Source organism: Pelodiscus sinensis, chromosome 1 (assembly GCF_049634645.1).
Source record: "Pelodiscus sinensis isolate JC-2024 chromosome 1, ASM4963464v1, whole genome shotgun sequence".
NCBI lineage: Eukaryota > Metazoa > Chordata > Testudines > Trionychidae > Pelodiscus > Pelodiscus sinensis.
Window position 1 is genome coordinate 224,592,248 of NC_134711.1, and position 10,488 is coordinate 224,602,735.

Here is a 10,488-nt window from a genome sequence, read left to right on the forward strand (position 1 = left end):
GGCTAGCCCAAGGCTTACTGAAAGTTTCTGTGCATTCACAATAATAGCCAGATCAGTTGTGAACAGAATGCCTTTATGAACTGTTTTTGCTTTCTGTAATTGCTGAATGGGAGTAAGGTGACATTTCTTTAATTTCGTTTAGCAGCACCACCAACCTTGACAAACTCTAATGCAAAGTCTTTGTTTTTCACTCGTGGCAAAAGTCTTGACTGCTATAGTTTGTCTGTTTTGACTTGTCTTGCCAACATCGGAATTATTGGTCTTCCATGGGTGAAGTCTCATATCTGGTAACTGAGTATGTACACCGAGGTTCTGACGGTGATTTTCCACCATGCCCTGTAGCAGAATAGTGCTATATATAGATCTTCTCATGCATCAGGTAGAAAAAGTTTTCCCCTGGACAGAGTGCACATTCTGCTAACTGTTTATAGATATCTAACGACTTGTCCACATGGAGACTTAGTGCATGGCAAACCTGGGTGTGCATGTACAGAGCACCTGCCTACTGTGCACTGAGTCACTATATGGACCCTGCACTTACCCGGAGTTCACTACAGAACTTTTAATGCACTGTTGCAAGGTTCATGTGGCAATTTAGACCCAGCAAATTTGAGCACTGTAGATTTACACCCCAGCTTGCCACAAACTAAATCTCTGTTTGGGCAAGACCTAAGAATTAATGCCTCATACTGAAATGCATACATGCAAGCAAAGTCCAGGAATCTAGAATGACTGAACCATGGAGCATTGTCTATCATTAGAATCCCAGAAATTCTATGTTATACAAATACGGATTTAACATGCCTGATTTCAGTTGAGCCAGTAATATCTTCAATTGTCTTTATTTCTTTTAGTGAAAGGTCTTAAATTAGTTGATTATGATCTGGTGGTCATGGTTTTCCAACCCAAATAAATTCATTCTGACTTTGTGCCATTGAACACCATCCAGGCTCATGTTATATCATAGACTCTTTCCATTGTGAGTATCTTTACATCAGCAGACTTCATACCTGGCCACCATTTCATCAGCAGCTTTGTTCATCTATGACTCATTCTCCAACACTTTTATTATACTTAGTCATTCCAAGATACCTGTCACAGGATGGCACTGGCCCTTCAAGAAAGAAATTACCAGTGGATCTCTAGTCAGCTGACCCCTAATTGGGTTGAAAAGAGGCTTCTGAGCCCTGAAAGGAGGAGTTTGGTGAGTGAGAGCTGCCTGAGCCCTAGAGAATCAGAGCCTGGAAAGAGTCAGAGGCAGGATGCAGCTGATTTTGGAAGGACAGCAGTAATTATGACTTGCTGGTAAAGAGTCTGGAGCAAAATTGTTGGTGAGAACTGACCAAAACTGGGGACCTCTGAGCAGCGAAGGCATGAGCAGTGGCTGCTAGGAAAAGAGGAAGCATTATGTGGGGAAGCAATGCCCAAGCAGCAAGGGCCCTTACAGGATGATGGATCCCATTGAGCAGGAAAGCTGGGGAAATGGAACCATAAGAACATAAGAACCCATAAGAACCCTCCAGGAGGGGAAGCTCTCGGGGCAAAGACCTGAGTGAAAGGATGTGGGAAGGCCGGTCATTTTCAGAAAGGGAGGCCAAGTGAGTGGGGCCTGAGATCAGAGGCAAAAGGAATAGGGAACACATTGCTGCTATTGCCTCTTAGGCAGGCAGGTTGGAGATGATGTCCCTAAAGAGCGAAATGGGAAATAACCATGTATCTTTATGTTTATTGTGGGAAATGGTTTTATTACAAGATTAGCAGAGTTACTGCATTGGTGTATGTCCATGAACTATGCCCATAGGTGAATTCTGTATGAGACACTGAGATTATTTGTTTCCACAAGCAAACAAAAGGGGAAACTGAGGCAGATGCATTTGTCCTGTGGCTTGACACAAAAAGAGGCCCAGGCAGGGGCCACCCAGTTTCCAAGCCCTTTGCATATTCTTTCCACCAGTTTCTCTCTCATCACTGTGATAATTTCTAGTGTTATATTTTTGGGAGTACTCTCCGGATTACAAAAACACATTTTACAGAAGAAATATGCATCTGAGCAGTGCTGGGGTTTCCCCTTTCATTGCCTATATATTATATGTCTGTTTGCAGTGGTTCATCCTGTTTGCAGTGGTTCTTTATCCAGCTCATTCCACATCCGTTGTAAATACAGTGCTTGATGCTTTCATAATGTTCACATGTTCTGTTACTGCTCATTCCAAATCATTTGGTGGGATGTCATCAGGTAGAGCATATGCTTCTGACAGCATGTCTGTAATTACTAGGTAATGTCCTGGCTGGAAATCTGGAGTCATTGCATCCTTTTAGTTATTTCAGCAGGAATTTCTGTATCTGTGGTGATGTGTCTCCAAGTCCTCTATTGTGATTTATGGCTCGCTTCAGCTTTGAAGTTATAACTCTAGAGAAAATCATGAAACTTTGTGCCACATGTAAGGCCTATTTAGTAATTCTTTTTCGATTTGCACTTCTATGTTCTCTGGCACTGTCACGGTTATTGCAGCATATGTTAAAAGCAACAGTTCCAGCCTGCCAATGCTGCTCTCAGACTTCCTGTTGAAGCAGCAATGGAAAGTTTGATCTCTCTTCCAATGGATCAAGGAATCGCAGCACTGATGCTGTCAGCACATCCTTCAACTCTTGAATTTTCTATCTGGCTCCAGCATCCATTGCCCATTCTGTGTCTTTGTGCAGGCTTGGGTATGAACTTGCTGACATCATTCAACATGCCTTTCAGTCTCTGCAATCTCTTTGCGTCTCTGTATGTATCATTTGAATCTTAGTGTCCTTTTTTCTTTTGTGGTCCATTTCTCTCGTAAGCTGGTGGGTAATTGCAGTTGCTTGAGATTGACACTTGGCCTTGTTCAATTTAAAACTGTTTCTTCTTGCTCTTTTCAGTATTCTCCACAATCACTCCTGATGTTCAAGAGTGCTGCTGCCCCATTCTATTACTTTCATTCCTATGAGACCTTCTAGTGCTTGGATCATTGTGCTGTGAATATTTTTGCTGCTGAACAGAGTCTAAAAGAGAGTGTCAGAAAGCAGCATCTGCCAAATGGTGATTTAAAGTGCAAATCCTGAAGCATTAGGTGTCCAGGGGAATCTGCTAAAACCCAGCCTTTACATCTGAGCTGCTGAAGAACTTGGCGTCTGCCATCTTGGCAAACACTTCATGCCTTGAGAGCAAATGGAAATGCGGTAGGAGGAAGGGTTGCAGGGGGGGGGGGAATTAATGCTTTTATTCAGCTTCTGAAGGCCAATGTAAAGTCTGGGACCACTGTTGTTCTCTCTGGCTGTGTCTAGACTGCAGGCTTCTTTCGAAAGAGCCTCTTTCGAAAGCATCTTTCGAAAAAGCCTCTTTCGAAAGATCGCGTCTAGACAGCAGGCGGATCTTTCGATAGAGGAAATCCGCTTTTTCGAAAGAGAGCACCCAGCGAGTCTGGATGCTCTCTTTCGAAGACGGCCTCTTTACATTGTAGAACGCCTTCTTTCGAAAGAGGAACTTTCGAAAGAAGGCGTTCTTCCTCGTGAAACGAGGTTTACCGCCATCGAAAGAAAAGCCGCGTTCTTTCGAAATAATTTTGAAAGAACGCGGCTTGACTCTGGACGCAGGGGAAGTTCTTTCGAAAAAAGGGCACTTTTTTCGAAAGAACCCCTGAGTGTGGACACGGCCTCTAGGAGTATTAAAGAGTGAGTCCAGTCTGTTGGCTTGTGTAGTCTATGTATGAAGATGTCTGCTGTAGTGTTTTGCAGATCTTTGGTTAGTGTCACATATAGCAGGTTCTCCATCCTTCCATAACACGTGATTAGCAAAACCCATGTCTGGTTCAGGATTGGCTCACCCTGTGGCATATGCCTAATCACTAGGCCAAGTACCTCGTATGGGTGTAAGCTCTAGACTAGTCACTATCCTCAGAGTATTACAACAAATTCTTTACTATTTTTCCATTTGAACATAAGAGTTCACAGTTGTCCAGTGTGGGGAATTGTCCCCCACTAGGATTCCAGTCTCACCTTAAACTTTTCAAGCAATGCATTTTCTTTGAACCACCATATTTCAGTTTCTGTAATTCCGTTTGCTTATGGTCCTGAGTCTAATTTGTAAGTCACATGGAAGTCATTTGTGCATTTTTATCATTCTTTCTTTTGAATTTGCAGCATCTTTTTGTCTTATGTTTGTGAAGAGCTCATCCTCTGCACGTGAGGAGTCTTTATGCTCTAACTTCAACCCAGGAGATTTCCTACTTAGTCTGAACATTTTTTGTCAAGTGCTGAGGCGTATTATGGTTTCTAAACATTTGTCCCAGTGCTGGACATTTTCTGTAGTCTCGGCAGCTACCACATCTTTTTCCAGCATTCTTAAAAAATCTTTTAAAGATTTCTATAACTTATTTAACTGGTGAACAGTTGTATGCTCTGAGCTATGATGTAGGGGCTTCTATTTCCATTGTTGTTTGTTCTGCTTCTTGTGATATCAGCATTGCCTTTTCAAGTGTCAGCCCCCTACATAGCCTTTTATTGATGCTCCACACAACTACATGATCTTTAATAAGGAGGCTTCAGGTGCCTCAAACTCACAGAGTGGTTTCTTAATGACAAAGATCCTTTATTGTTTTCTCCTTTTTTCTGGGTCTTTTCCTGAAAATGAACATCATTATCTTCAAACTTTTTTAATTTTTGTTGCCAAAGTCTTTTTTCTTTTTCTTGCCTTCTTGGTATGAAGCATGCTGTATTTCTTCAATACTTCTTCCCCATAAAAACAGTGATTTTTTTTCTCCTGTTTGATTTTACTAGCACCTGTGGCTTTCATACAAAGTTCACATTTGTGTTTAAGTCTTCTCTGGCCTCTCGTCAGCTTTCAGCTTTTTGTTAATGTAGAAATCCTCCATTAGCCTTATAGGTAGAGATTCTGTCACATGTAAAAAACATAAACCTCTGCTTCTGTGTCCAAGAAACAGCTCAGCTAGGCTCTACTTGCATTTTTCTGGTCACTGAAATAGATCCCGTTGGTAGTCCAGTGCTGAAATCTAGAAGCCAATCTAATCTTCTGTCTTGGTATATGAAAACAGCATCTCCCATGTATATCTTTATGGCAGCTCTATGAGCTTTTCTTTGAGCAATCATTGTGTTTCCAGCCCTTACAGTTCCTCAGGCAATCACAGAAGATTTGCAGACCTGCCAGCTCTGTGACAGTTTGCAAAAGTTAGTCCTATTGAGGTCAGGGAAATGGCATATCAGACAACTCTTGCCCATACTTTTCTCCCACCTGGACTTGGCCACACTTTCAACTAAATCGGCGCTGCTGCAATCAATGCAGTGGTGTCGATTTAGCAGGCCTGGTGAAGACAAGCTAAGTCAATGGCAAAGCGATCTCCCATCAATGTCTCTACTCCACATCCCTTAGAGGCAGAAGATAATCAGTGGGAGAGAGTCGCCCATCGACAAAGCATTGTGTAGACACTGCTGGAAATCGACCTATGTTACATAACTTAGATAACTCAACTTCAGTTACATAACAGGTAACTGGCGTAGCATAACTTAGGTTGACTTACAGCTTTAGCGTAGACCTGACGCGTGGACTTCTAATGCATGGTTTTCATTACATTGCTCAGACAAATTTTGCTCACGCAAACTTTCAGATTGGTGCAAAAGCAAGGAGGGCAACTAAATTGGGAGCCATTGAAGGTATGAACATGTTTTGTAATAGACTCAGTGTGTTATCATATCTTTACTAATGTATTTTCAGGGAGATTTGTTGGGTCACTTTATCAATTTAACAAAAAAGACATGAAGCCGCATGACAGAAGATTTAAAAGATAGAATGGCAGTTAGGGATCAATTTAGAAAATAACTTTGCCCAGCCTAATGTAGCTGTCTCCTCCTTTCATTGGAACTACTTTTCTGGCCTAGCCTTCCTGGCTTTGCTCTTCTCTCAACAGTAAGAGCAATTGCACTTGTCTGTACTTGCTCCCCCATTTAATTATTTCTGAGTCTCACTAAAGCATTTGGGAATCTGTTAACCACTCCGATAGGCTTCACTCTTTTTACCTAACTTCCCTTGTCCATGTGTATCAGTTGGTTTAGTAATGGATCTTACACTTTGAAAATCACAATGTAAACACTGACTAGATGTGTTCTGAGGGGGTTCATATGATAAGAAGTTATGATGATGTAATAGACATTGAATTCTTCATCAGTTTGGTGTAAGGTATGTGGAGCTGTGGGACAGATCCTCAGCTGGTCTTACTTGACATAGCCTCACTGAAGTCAATGAAGCTGCATAGGTTTACACCAGCTGAGTCTCTGCCTGTGTACTTTAATAGCTTTTATTAAACTATTAAATAGTGAGCTGTGTACTAAGAGCGCTAGTACAGTAGAACCATGATATTTTTATGAGCATTAATTTTATGAATGAATACATATAATTTTCCCCAAGGGGAAAAAAATCACAACAAAAATTATGTTGAAGGACAAGTTGACATTCCCTCACGTTCCAATGCCTTCAGTGCTTTGGAAATCGTTTTGCAGTGATTTGAAGGACAAGAGAAACCAATGCAATGCACCATGCTGCTTCCTACCTACTATAATTTTGAGGTGTTCAATTTAATAACTTGTTTTTATGACCTCCCCACTACCTAGTTAATTCACAAAATAAGGATTCTAGTGTGGTGGAGTTTTGTGAGATAACGTTTGGACACTGGTACTGCCGGGAATAACATTGCTCTGATTTGGATTTTGTTGTTGTTGCTTTTTCGCATGCACATTGTGCAGAAATACATTTCTGCATTCTTACAGAATTTTTTGTATGGGTGAAAGTACTACAATCTTCTTACCATAATATTCCACAATGCTAAGTATTCCAAAGAATTATAATTCCCAGGGAGTTGCTTGGTTGCCTGCTTGTTTGTTTTTCAGAGAAAGAAACAAAACTACAACTACTGTGTGGCTGGAAGATTATTCTCTTGCAGCTTTTATTCTGTAACCATCAGTGCAAGTCTCTAGTCCACCCCGAGAGTCAAAATATTTGTACCCCAGGAAATGTATAATTCTCAAACCAACCAAAGTGTGCAGATGGATTTTAAGCCATTAGATGCTATTTTTAAAGTGCCAAAATGCATTAGGTGCCTATATCTCTTTTGAAAATGAGACTTAGGATATGTCTACACTACCCACTTATTTCAGAACAAGCTATTTAGGAATAATAACTCTCAATAATAATAATTTTGAAATAGCATGCCCATGCTACAGGGAAGCCTCACAATTGGAGGGCAGGCTCCCCTCATTTGGACACGCTACTTAGAACCCCAGGAAGCACTGGGAAGTACGTACTTTGAATGACCCTGGGGAGTAGTTATTTCAAAATAGCAGCAGTGGAACATCCACACTACTGCTATTTCGAAATAGCAATTTTGAAATAGACGTTATTCCTCGTGAAATGAGGGTTTATTATTCCAGAATAAGAAGCCTGTTATTTCAAAATAACAGCTTGCTGTGTAGACACTCACCACATTATTTTGAAATAACACTGCAGTGTAGACGTGCCCTTTGGGAATAAAGCTTTTAAAATGCTTATCTAATAGCAGGCTTCAAGTTAGGTTTGTAAAAAAAATTATGAAATCTAATTTTAATTTAAATATTTTTAAAAATCTTTTTTCAGCATGACTGCGAAAAAGTGAATTGGATTGGATTTATATGTCTACTTGCAGTCCTTGTTATCCAGACACTGCTGAATAAAAAACACACAGTGAGTGACGAGAAATTGGTGGGTGAGACCAGTTAGTCTATTGCATCATCCAATGCGGATGAAATGCTAATCATAAACTAAACCCGGTATTAATAATCAAAACTATCTCTCTGTCATTCTTTGCATTTTAGTACTATTAATAAGGTGGGGAAAATCCTTTTAAAAATGTGTATTTTTATCTCCCAGTATCCCTCAAATAAACCATACTTTTATTGTATTAATGGACAAAGCTCTAAAAACTGAAAAAAATGTGTTTCCACATGTCTCTCTTCATTTATACTAGAAATATATTATTGACATATAACCAAGCCTATCCCTGTGTGCATGTCACTTGTGCATTGAGCATACTCTGTAAATAAGAAGAAAAATCCACAATCTCTTAGCATATAAACAAGTGTGTTTCTTTTAAAGTATAAACTCCAGCTAAAGCCCAGATTAGGCAGATTTTAAACATAATTAGTAAATATCTGCCTAAGGAAAGTATTATGATAATTATATGTACTGTGTTTTCCCCAATCCATTGGGTTAAAAGCAAAACACATATGCAAAACAATCTTGTCTTAAGTGTCATTAGGCTATTTGGAAAAAGAAAAAGACCCTGGCACCTGTGAAAATTTAATAACAATTGACTTTGTTTCTTATTGAGTATCCAGGACAAACTTTTATTTGACAGCCATTTGTCCTTTAAAAGAGATCCGTAACTCTTCAAATAACCTAGATTGTGTTTTCTCTGTCTCTCTTGCTCTCTCAATCTCTCTCTGTCTCCCATTTTAATGTCCACATCTCCACTATCAGGAACAAATATGATTTCTGATTGAACATCACTTTATTTGCCAGTTCTGTGGTCTTTTCTTATCTTGTTCCACACTTCTCAGGCTTTGTGGTTAAATTATGTATTAAGGTCAATGTCAAAACACGGAAGATCTGTAATCTACAGGGAGCTCCCTTTTATTCGTTATTACAGTGAAGGCTGAGCGCAACTGTCAGGGAGCTTGGGATGTGCTCAGCATGGAGGCTTGCTACACAGCAGGGCTCTACAAAGCCTCTCTCCTTGTTCTCCCAGGACGAACCCTTGATAGATTTACCCAGATAACCCATCTCACTTTAAAGCTCTCTTGTCTCTGCTTCAATCTGAAAGCTGTCAAGTGCACCTATATAGTAATGTCATAAATCAAACGTAAAATGTGTACACTGGAGACACTGCGAGTGTCATGTATTCACTTGTACTTTGAGATCTTCTAAAGTAAAATGGTGTCAGAATAAGGAAGGCTGGGAGGAATGCTTTTTTTCTTTAAAAAAAACAGAATATTTGAAAAGGTTGGCTGTAAATGTCTTTTTTTAAAATTTGTGTTGTTATAAAGCCAAATTCCGGTTTATCCTAAATTAATCAGGGACCGCTGTTTAGTAAACAAAAAAAGGCTGCAAGATATCTATCTGTAAACAATGTGATTTAATGCAAGTCTGTGTATTGATTTTGTTTCTTTGGTTTTCTTCTTGACAAGCATTTGTCAACATGGATTTGTATTAGTTCCCAGGTTTGTTTATTAAAGACACATCATTCTTTCCCTGAACTAGAAACAATTCTCTTGCAACAGGAGTACAACATCAAAGAGGGATCTTAAAACAAGATGCCAAGCATGACAAGAAAGACCAGAAGCTCTCTTTGTGGAATGTACCATCATAGAACTTCTTTTTCGTTCTCTATCCCCAAATAAAGAAAACTTTCATTTGTTATTGTGAGAAAAGTTGTTATTTCTTCATTAGGTGAGGTTAGGTTTTTTTTAGTATTGCATGTATAATGTCTAATTTGCATCGCAATTAAATACTGCTCAGCAAGTATTTGCACTTGAGACTCTTGACTTGAAAAGTATGGCTTATTTACTTAAAGGGCAAGTATGTACATTATGTTTATTGAAGGGGAGCTGTCAGCTATACCACAAACGTAAGTTACTACAAAATGAATTCTGTATTAATCTCCAAACAAGTCAAGGAACTCATTGTATTAATCCATAAAAGTCACTGAAACAGTTTGGAAAAAATTCTCCAATAAGGAGAGTGAGCCCTGGTCTGCACTAGGGAGTTATTTCAAAATAACGCTCCTTAATTCAAAATAACAAGCAGAGTGTCCACACTACCAAGCCCATTATTTCAAAATAATTTCAAAATAATGGGCTGGTTATTTTGAAATAATAACTGCTGCTTTCCATGAGGTTTAACACTTACTTCAAAATAGTTATTTTGAAATAGCATTAGTGTGGATGCTCCACTGCTGCTATTTTGAAATAACTACTCCCCGGAGTCATTCAAAGTAATTACTCCCCAGCACTTCCTTCCTGACCCTTCTCTGAGACTCTGCCACTACTCTACCCCTTCTCCAAGGCCTCGCCTGCTCACTCCATCCTCTTTCCTCCTCTATCTTCACTCACTTTCACCAGGCTGGGTTTGGGGTGCTGGGTTTGGGGTGCAGGCTCTGGTCTTGGGCCAAGGAATTTGGAGTATGAGAGGGGCTACGGGCTTAGCCCAGGGTGGGGGTTGGGGCCCAGGAGGGGTTTCAGGATGCAAGCTCTGGGAAGGAGTTTGGGTACAGGAGGACTCATGTCTGGGGCAGGAGGTGGGAGCAGGAGGAGGATCAGGGCTAGGACAGGGGTTCAGGAAGCAAGCTCTGGCTGGGCACTGTTTAACTGAGATGGCTTCCGGGTGGCAGAGCAGCAGGGTTAAGGCAGGCTTACTCCTGC

The 10,488-nt window shown here is 40.2% G+C and overlaps 1 long non-coding RNA gene across 2 annotated transcripts; it reads left to right on the forward strand.

Annotated features, from left to right (window-relative positions):
• Window positions 1-799: 799 nt before the first annotated feature.
• Window positions 800-9,479, forward strand: LOC142827032 (uncharacterized). Of its 2 annotated transcripts, XR_012901398.1 has the most exons (4): window positions 800-979; window positions 1,079-1,204; window positions 7,667-7,771; window positions 9,349-9,479. It is a non-coding gene; the product is annotated as an uncharacterized LOC142827032 (long non-coding RNA). The 2 variants fall into 2 exon arrangements; XR_012901397.1 differs by having other exon boundaries at window positions 800-1,204.
• The last annotated feature ends 1,009 nt before the right edge of the window (window positions 9,480-10,488 follow it).